Here is a 10,153-nt window from a genome sequence, read left to right as displayed (position 1 = left end):
GCCATAAACAGGTTCTGAGAGCATTCTTCGGGGATGTCTCAGAGATGTTGGACACCCCCCCTCCCCCGAACAGCGGACACACAAATACACATTCTGGGCACATCCATCAAAAAGATTTAAAACGGTTCGAGGAAGAGAGATGCAAAAACCAAGCTTTTATTTTTTATTTTATTTGGTGATACCAACGTTCTAATATTCGTATTAAAATGCTTGCAACAGGTGATGTAACTATCACAAGATAGTGAGGGAAAACCGATTTATTTTATTAATCTCGAACACCTCAGGGTGACATACTAAATTTCATTCGCCTTTCTTCGCACCCCCAGCCTATCTTGGCTCAGCTAATGCCTGAGCTGCAGAGGAAAGACAGCCGGTAAACAAGCCTTATAATAAAATGAGACAAAAGCCAGACACCTCGCTGTTGCTTTGTTGAAACGAATTTCTGTGCTGGTAAGTTCAAGTGGATGTGTTTGTTTTGTGGGGTGGGCCTTTTGTAAATTTCTTTTTCGCCAACTGCTGTTTGACATTCCAGTTCAGGACACACGCTTGCAAGCCAATGTCCTGGGATTAACTTTGTTTTCATTCTGGCGTGCTATAAATAGACTGGATTCAATTAAAACTTAAAAAAAAAAAGTTTGCAAAGGGAAAGAAGAAGGCACCGGCTAAAGTGCAACCATTTGTATAGTCATCTGCATCTAATCAAATTGTTTCTCCTGTCCACAGATGCTTTATTTTATCTCCTCACATTGTATTCTAGATGTTCTGCACCTTAGTTAAACAATAAGGCACTGAGGTTTTGGTGAATGGTTGGCTTCTAAGTTTTTGTTTATCTGAGAGTGTTGCGAAAATGACCTGTTAAAAGCATCTGCTGACCAGTAGCTGCAGTTCTTCCCATGCTTCAGCGCTTCTCCAATTCTACAGTGATTGCAAATCCTCATACTTGGAGAAGTTGTCTGTCTGTCTTACGGAAAATAACTCACGCTGTATCCTGCTGAAGGACCAAAAAAGGTCAGAAGATACCAACTAAACACAGAGGTGGACACAACAACAAAGACAAAAAATGCATTTATTATTATTGTTTAGATTTACTGAGTTCAAGGGCTTTGATTATCACAAAGTGCAGTTGGCTTCTTGTTCAAATATCCAAAGTGCTGATAATGGATAATCTGATGTCTTTGAACCTAATAACTCGTTTCTAAAAAAATATTTTAATTAGAACCAAAATATCGAAAATTAAATAAAAACAAATTTTAAGGGTGCACATGTTTGGATCTCTAGAGCTGGCAGCAGAAATTGGTTAACAATTTAGTTAGGAAGTTTAAAAAGATAACTGTACCAATTAATTATTAATCCCTGATGTTGAGAGTCCGAGTGTGTCTCAGTGTCTCTTTGCAAATAATCAAGACCGTCATGTCACATTTCATATATCTATACTGAAACAGAATCTCTTCCTCTCACAGAGATTTTTCTCTGGCTTTGCCAAGGCGTCGAACCCGCACATGGCCATCAGCAAGGCTCACTGATGTTGAAAATGTTCCTCAGGATGTGTAAACCGATTATCTCGCCCCCCCTCCTCCTAAGACCTGTCACTGTGAGAGTCTAGGTTAGTTCCTGCTCGTCTTGTTGTTCTGCCAGACCGTAAATTGCGAATGTCTCAAATTCAGCCTGACCTCACCCAGCCTATGATAGTAATACACTGCATTACTACTTCACGTATTGTTGGAACCTGTATTTAGGTGGAGGTGTGGGAGTTGGTGCTTTCGCCTGCATCCAAAGTTCTCAAACTGTGGTGAGAGTATCATGAGTAGCCTTTAGTGACACCAAGAGAGAATATTACATTCAGCAAATAAGAGCACATGAGATTTTTGTCTCAAATAGAAACTACTCAACAGAGAAGCATGGTTGTGAATATTTTTTGAACGATCACAATAACTCAAGCCAAAAGCCCATGAACAAGTGCTGGTTGCTACCTACGTACTTCTGAAGTTGTAACGCTGATCTAGAAATTACGTCAAACCCAACTTAACCAGTGGTGCTACTTGGAACTTGGAAAACAAGATTTTCACCCATTATTGTCATCAGTAAAAAAAGCTAACAATTATTAGGACTACAGGCTAAAAACTGTACATTTTATGCATTCAAACAATAAAATGCCAACAGACATTATTTGGTGGGCCTAGTAGAAGTGTGAAAGAATTCATGAGATACAAACTGTCAGAATTACATTTTATTACTGCAACCATCATTACATTTTAAACCTACTGCCACCATATTTCATTTTGAGGTTGGTGTTGAACCTTCCTAAAGAGAATTTCAACTACCGTATTTTTTGGACCATAAGGCACCCCCGGCATTATAAAACGCACATTGAATTAATGTGTCTTTGTGCGTCTCTGTCCACATATAAGGCACACCGGATCATAAAGCGCACCAAATATTTTTCCCAACCGTGTAACATCACTCCGCCTCTTCACGTACACAGCTCTCTCCTTTTTTTTTATATACTGTAATCTGCATGCTTTGTTGAGGTGAAGAACCCAAATATAAACAACAAGGGAAAAAAACAAGAGGGAAACAAGGATTTAATAAAATAAAAAGTCAAAGAAAATGTACATTCACAAAGAACAAAGGCAGTAAAGGATTTAACACCACTGGTCAAACCAGGGACTACAATAGGGACTAGAAGCAATGAGGTGAATGACAGCATGTAAACTGAGAGGAGCAATTATTGGACTGGGGAAAGGTGAGGCTTGTTAAGTCTGTGGAAGCAGTTGGAAGCCATGAAGCTAGAGGCGACTGACAAAAGCTGGTACTGGAGAAAGACTGAATAAACACAATAGGAGAAACAAAAAATATCATAAGAATGTATGAAAATAAATCACAAAAGCCTCAACAAATCCAAAGTAAAGCAACAAAAGCACGCATCCGCAGACTTGATTCATACAGTCATTTACTGCCATTCAAACTCTCGTACATTTTTGATTGTAAGAAATTAATTTGAACACAAGTCTGACGCTTACTGACGTGTACGAGCTTTATAACAGCTGGGTTGGAAATGTAAGGAACTCGGGAGATCAACAGTGTTCATGCGGTGTACTTTTTAAAAATTTGTTGCGTTTCAAGTCTTGCTGTTTTAAGGTCCAACTGGGATTCTTCACATGCAAAATAAAGCTAAAAAGAGAGCTGTGGGACATTCCCCATAATAAACAAAGAAGTTTACAGTTGCACGCCACAATTAACAGAGAGGGAGATCACAGGGTTTTAAAGTGGTAAACTCCCTTAAAACTTGTTGACAACAAGAACACAGCAACTGGCAAGTACCTTGCATTGTTGCTTCCACTGTGTGAATTGTTAAAAATCTTATATTCTGTCCATAGCAAAACAGAAGTAGAAAACAATTAGGCCTTTGAGATTTAATTCAAAGCTTCAGATAAAAAAAGAGAAAAATAGTAGGTTTCCATGAAAAACTCTGGAATTAAGAAGCAGAATCTCCATTTGTTTGGGGTTTTTGTTGCTATTTATACACAATCTTGAGTTTTCTTTGCAGGTTTACATCACATACAAATGTGTACCTCATGTGTTTGCCTAAGACAGATCGCCAAATGCAGCTAAATGCAAACAGGCAGCCATTTGGGCATGTTTGCCAGCTGGCATCATCGGTGGTGGCCTTCAGCTCGCTCTGCAGCGTTGTACAACCGTAAACACAAACAAAGAAGTGAATGTGCTGAGGTCGGTTGTCAACGGTTGGCTGCACGTGGGAAACATTTGTGTGTTTTTCCCAGGTCCCAAAATCCTCCCTCAGAGGACAAAGAATGCATTGTGCCGCTGTTGATCTGCTTTAGAATCTGTGTGTGGTGCCATTTGGTGCTGATTTGGTAAGATCTGCATCCTGATCAGATCTGTCATTGCAAATCTCAAGGCTTACAGTCTAATGTTACTCGGTTTACGGAGTTGGCAGGGGATCAAAATCTTGCATTATTTCTATCACATCAGGCAAACCTCACAGGCCTAAAAATAGAATCTCGGGAAGAAGAATAAGAAGCAGAAAACATGACCATACCAAAGCATCATTGTGTGGGTGGTCAGTTTCTTACTGGCTCAAACAAGTTTTTTTTTTTTGGAAGAACTTTTAAACTTCAGACCAAACAAAAAGGCAAATTGAAACCACTATGTATACATATTTGTTTATAGCTGGATATATTGGTAGATATTCAAATCGTAAGCTGAACTGTGTGTGTAATCAATCATTTTTAGTTCAGAAAACAATCAGACATTCTATGGGGAGAACATACACAGATGTTGCAAACTTATCTTGGAAACTAAATTCATTTCAATTCAGTTTCATTTATATAATGCTATACACAGCACATGTCATCTCAAGGCACTTTCCAAAGTCCGTTTAATCAAATCATACAGAAAGATTGGTCATAAAGTTTTCCATCTAAGGAAACCCAACTTATTTGATCGTGTCTAGCAGCATTCGCTCCTCCTGAAAGAGCATGCAGCTGCTTTTGCAACAATCTCTCATACTCTGCATGCATGAAGCGAAGGTGTCACAGCCAAACACTACACCAAGACTGATAAATACCTACGATGAAGGAAAAAAGCGAGAGAACATTAAGTTAATGTCATGATTTCGGCACTGCTGTCTGGTTTCTCATGTCCCAACACCTGCTTAGCTCCGCCCATTCCTCATCACCTCAGATCTGTTCCACCTGCTCCTACTAGTATATAACCAGCTCTTTGACAAGACAGCAGTGCCAGTTTATTTCAAGCCAGTGGTGAGATCTATTCCAGCGTTCTTTATTCTGATTTCCTGATCCTGACCTGTTTTACCTCCTGACCTTTGAGCCTGCCTGTTCCCCGCCTGTCTGTGTATCGTATTGGACCTGCTACCTGACCACCGAGCCTGCCTGACCTCGTCTTGCCCTCCAGTCTGACCGTGTACCGAACCTGGATCTGTGTCCCGACCTCGTCCTGGATCTCCCTCTGGCGCTTCAGCTGACATCTGACCACCTGGCTCTGACCTTGGATCTCGTCCCCGACATCGGCTTCTGGTTCGTCCTCCTGATCTTCCTGCTCACGATTGTCCTAGCGGTTCTGACCTCCTGCCTGTCCTCCGACCACCGATACTTCTGCTTCAGGGACGTTCTGGGCGGCAACCGCCGCGCCGGATTAGCAGCCCGCAAGCAGGGATCTACCTCCGCTACTAGATCTGAACTGGACATTAAGACCAGGTTAGTGACCGACACGTTGGTGCGCAAACACTTTCAGATAAGCGTGGTCACTAACCTGTTGTCTCCTCCTGCAGAGGCTCCCGCTGTAGACGCTGACGCCTCCCGCTCCGTGTCTGATTTTAATAAACTTTTAAACCTAAACTGTTTGTCTGCCTCGAATACTGGGTCCACTTGTTCCGAGCCTAACAGTTAAAAATTCAAATAACAACAAATAAGGCAAAATTGGAGAACAGTAGGAGAACTCAGCAGAGTGAGAGAAATAGATCTTAATACCCTCCAGCAACCTAAGCCTATAACTGCAGAGATAGGTCAGGATGAGCACTATAGTTAGAGTGGCTTATGTTATTCTGAGCTACCTTTATAGTTATGATGCTATAGGCTTAGGCTACTGGAGGACATCAAGGTTTATTTTTGTATTTGTCTCACTCTACTGAGCTCTACTGTTCTTCAATTTTGCATCGCTTGTCATCATTTCAGCTTTTAACTTTTTTTGTTCTATCTCTTTTTCTTCATAGTAGGTATATCTGGTCTGGCATTCTTTTAGCTGTGACATCCTCCAGGGAAGACAGATAACCCGCTATTACCATCTAATGTAGAACAGATTACTGGATCAATCTGTGCTTCTGTGCTTGTTTGTTTCTGCTCTGTCTTCTTTAACCCGCAGTTGGTAGAGGCAGATGATCGTTCATACTGAGCCTGGTTCTGCCGGAGGTTTTCCTTCCTGTTAATGGGGAGGTTTTTCTTTCCACAGTCGCTCCATGCTTGCTCAGTATGAGGGATTGCTGCAAAGCCATGGACAATGCAGAAGACTCTCCCTGTGGCTCTACGCTTCTCCAGGAGTGAATGCTGCTTGTCGGGACTTTGATGCAATCAACTGGTTCCCTTTATATAAGACAGTTTTGACTAATCTGTATAATCTGACCCAATCTGTATAATCCGATCTATCTATCTATCTATAGGACTGTCTCAGAAAATTAGAATATTGTGATAAAGTTCTTTATTTTCTGTAATGCAATTAAAAAACATGAAATGTCATACATTCTGGATTCATTACAAATCAACTGAAATATCGCAAGCCTTTTATTGTTTTAATATCGCTGATTATGGCTTACAGCTTAAGAAACCCAAATATCCTATCTCAAAATATTAGAATATCGTGAAAAAGTATACTAGTAGGCTATTCAACTAATCACTTGAATCATTTAATTAACTCGAAACACTGCAGGGTTTCCTGAGCCTTGAAAAACACTCAGCTTGGTTCAGTAAACTAAATCACAAGTATGGTAGTGGTTAAGAGACGACATAAGACTCTCACAGTCACTGCTGTACTGACCATGGCATTACTGTCCTTGATTGGCCTGCCAATTCCCCTGACCTGAACCTTATAGAGAATTTGTGGGGTATTGTGAAGAAGAAGCTGAAAGACACCAGAGCCAACAATGCAAATGAGCTAAAGGCCGCTATTGAAGCATCCTGGGCATCCATAACACTTCAGCAATGCCACAGGCTGATTGCCTCCATGCCACGCCGCATTGATGCAGTAATCTGTGCAAAAGGATTCCCAACCAAGTACTGAATGCATTAATGGACATTTTCAAATGTTTGATTTTGTTTTGCTGTTATAATTTTTTTTTACTTGGTCTGAGGAAATATTCTAATATTGTGAGATAGGATTTTTGAGTTTTCTTCAGCTGTACGCCATAATCAGCGATATTAAAACAATAAAAGGCTTGCGATATTTCAGTTGATTTGTAATGAATCCAGAATGTATGACATTTCATGTTTTTTAATTGCATTACAGAAAATAAAGAACTTTATCACAATATTCTAATTTTCTGAGACAGTCCTGTATGTATGTATGTATGTATGTATGTATGTGTGTATATATATATATATATATATATATATATATATATATATATATATATATATATATATATATATATATATATATTGTAACGTTACAACATGTTTAGAACGTGACTATGTTTTCGATCTTGGATACTAAATTAAAAATTTCTGTGTGTTTTAGAAGAAAATTTGCTGACAGCGGTCCTGTGGTTAGCGGCTTGAGAGGTGAATTTTGCAAAAGAAAAGTTGTGGTTTCAAGGCTCCAAAATGCATAAATACAAACAACTTGAACAAAGACATGACGGAGGCCTGATGTAGAGCAGGGTGTTTTGTAATCCTTTTCATGTGTCTGACTGATTTGTTTTGACTTGGGCATATTAAATCTTGTATACTTTTCCTTTTTGTCAAAGTAGAATTGAAATGTTTGGGGGTCCGAACAGTAAATGTCCTCGTTTTGATGCATACCAGCTGCCCTCGGGAGCATTTGCTGCAATTCTGTGTACGTTCTTGAAAAGTCCTTGAGGTCAGCACGCTATTCAAAAGAGTTCTTGATCCTTGGTTTACTTTACAAAATGCCCAGTTTAATTACTTTTTCCAGCCCCGTCTGTCTGTTTTCTCCTTTTTTAGGACCTTGATTGTTTACAAGAGAGCAAGAGAACTCCATGAGAAGCGATCTGACACCCTGGTCACATGATCTGATTGGCTGCTTTAGATATAAAGTGGAGGGTCTGGGTGATTTAGACGTTTCGTTAGTAAGGGCGTGGGAGAGGGGGTGTCTGATGATTTGGTTGAAAAAAAAAATGAACTCAGCATGGTGAGCTTAATTAGGTGTGCTGGATAAAATGAGACCTAGTGAGAGAGACAGCTTAAACATAGGTAGCAGACAAAGAGTATCAGATGTCTTCCTTCAAGGTTTGCTGGACGGTGCATGGAAGCCTGGACTCTGACAAACTAAACACAAAGCAAACTTTTGTTGTCTTTCATATGAAATGAATTTGAATAGGGAAAAATCTTTAGTAGCTTCATGCTATTGCTCATCCAAAAATAAGAGCAACCACGACCTGTAGGCTATAAGAATGGTTTCATGTCTGTCGTCTGTTTACACAGCTTTCTAATTACGAGATTCTCATGGTATTATAACCTCGAGTAAAAACAGCATGGTTTCACTATGCTGCTTTATTTACGCAACAATTCAAAGCAAAAATGTGTAACATGATCTCTTTTATTTAAAACAGAGAAGCGGGAAATTTTATATGGCTTATTATAGAATGGCATATTGATTATTACAGCAATAATGTTATCTATAACATTTATTTTTTGCTAAATATTTCAGATAAGCATGTAAAGCTGATATAGCTGATTGGTCAGGCTGCCAACTTTCATTTGGCAGCTTAACAGAGATGTTGCTTGTAGCTTGCCCACTTTGGTGCTTAAACGGCGTCCCTTTATTAGGAGTGCTATGGATATTACCAGAGTGGAATTTGTCTTTCTTGTAAACGAGAATAAAGTGTAGCCTTCTTTCTGTTGGCAGACCAGCAGTTCAAACCAAAGCTGTGAGGAGGGGCACCACTGCATTATTTGATAATTTGATAATAATGATACTGGCAGATAAAACTTTGGTCAGCAAATTGTGCTACAAAGAATAATACTCAGTGGACTGATAATTCTAAAACTTAATTATATGGGCACTGGAAAAGAGGGTATTTTTTTATCAAGAGACACACAAACATTTTGATAGTCACATACATTTTTTTTCTCTTTTTTATATGTATACCTGTTTGAAATAAACTAAACTAAACTAGTTTGAGCTGAAGAAAACACTACCTTATCCAGTTTAATTTAATCTGCATTTAATATATAGGAAAATGAGAACTAAATCACTTAACTTGCTATGTTAGCCTCCCTTGAATTTTACTTCAGCACATTGCTTTCACATTAAATAATTATGAAACTTCTCAACTGCATCTTCTTTGCAAACCCTGAAATACTCACTAACATCTGTTTGTTACTCTAACAACAGTTGGGAAGCACCAGGACATTAAATAATAATTACTAGCATCTGGTCAGTGTGCATGTGTGTACCCAGGAAATGTAGTTAGGCTCATAATGGGCCCTCCTAAGCCACAAACCATTTGCAACACAAGATAACTCCTTAGTGCATGTTTTTCTATACTGAATGTTCAGCATGGCAATTTTAAAACTCTTAGAATGACTCCGTGAGTGCTTTATTAACTTTGGTTTAATGTGAAAGATTCTTCATATCTGTAAATGTACTTTTATTGTTATGTCAGGGTGACTTTTTGGTACAGTTTCGCATATCTACACAACATGCCAAATGCCATTCATCATTTTGATGGCTAAGAATTTATTTGTAAAGCAAAAAATCATGTACTTCAAATAAAGTTTCTTGTAAATTCAGATGCCCCCCAATTAAATAGTAACAATGATATAAACTCGCTCTAGGTTTTAAATGTGAATGTCTTTGTTTTAACTTTGGAGTTTCAGAGAGCTCAAATTGTGTATTTGTCTGTTTTCCATTTCTGAATATTGCAACCACATGAATTAAGCTTTATGATTTCGCTTCTATTATTTGTTTCCCCAGATGCTGCTTTAGGCTCAACATTACACATGGCAACATTGTTTCCAGCCCATGTCATTACAAAGGATTAAGGATTTTCAATGCAGGGGATGTAATACTTCTATGTGCGCATCAAACTAGGAGGGAAAGGCTGTGTGTGTGTGTGTGTGTGTGTGTGTGGGTGGTGGTTGTCTTGTTATCGGAATAAAGCTGTTACTAATCAAAACAATTGTCTGCAAGATTTCCTACAGCTTTTCAACTTTGGTTACTGAAAATCTATTGTTGGTAAAATAGCTGCAGTGCTAATTCACCTTTCCACCTGAAAGATTGTGTTGCACATCTCAGAACTTGATTTTTCCACATGCGGGGATGAGACCCAAAGTTTCCTTTTTTGGCCTGCAGGAAACTAGGAAACTAACGCTGCAGATTACCTGGAACACACCATTAATTTTGGTCAGAGAAGATGGATGAAAAAGACAAAAGACTT

Source organism: Fundulus heteroclitus, unplaced genomic scaffold (assembly GCF_011125445.2).
Source record: "Fundulus heteroclitus isolate FHET01 unplaced genomic scaffold, MU-UCD_Fhet_4.1 scaffold_270, whole genome shotgun sequence".
NCBI lineage: Eukaryota > Metazoa > Chordata > Actinopteri > Cyprinodontiformes > Fundulidae > Fundulus > Fundulus heteroclitus.
Note: the sequence above shows the minus strand (reverse complement) of the source record.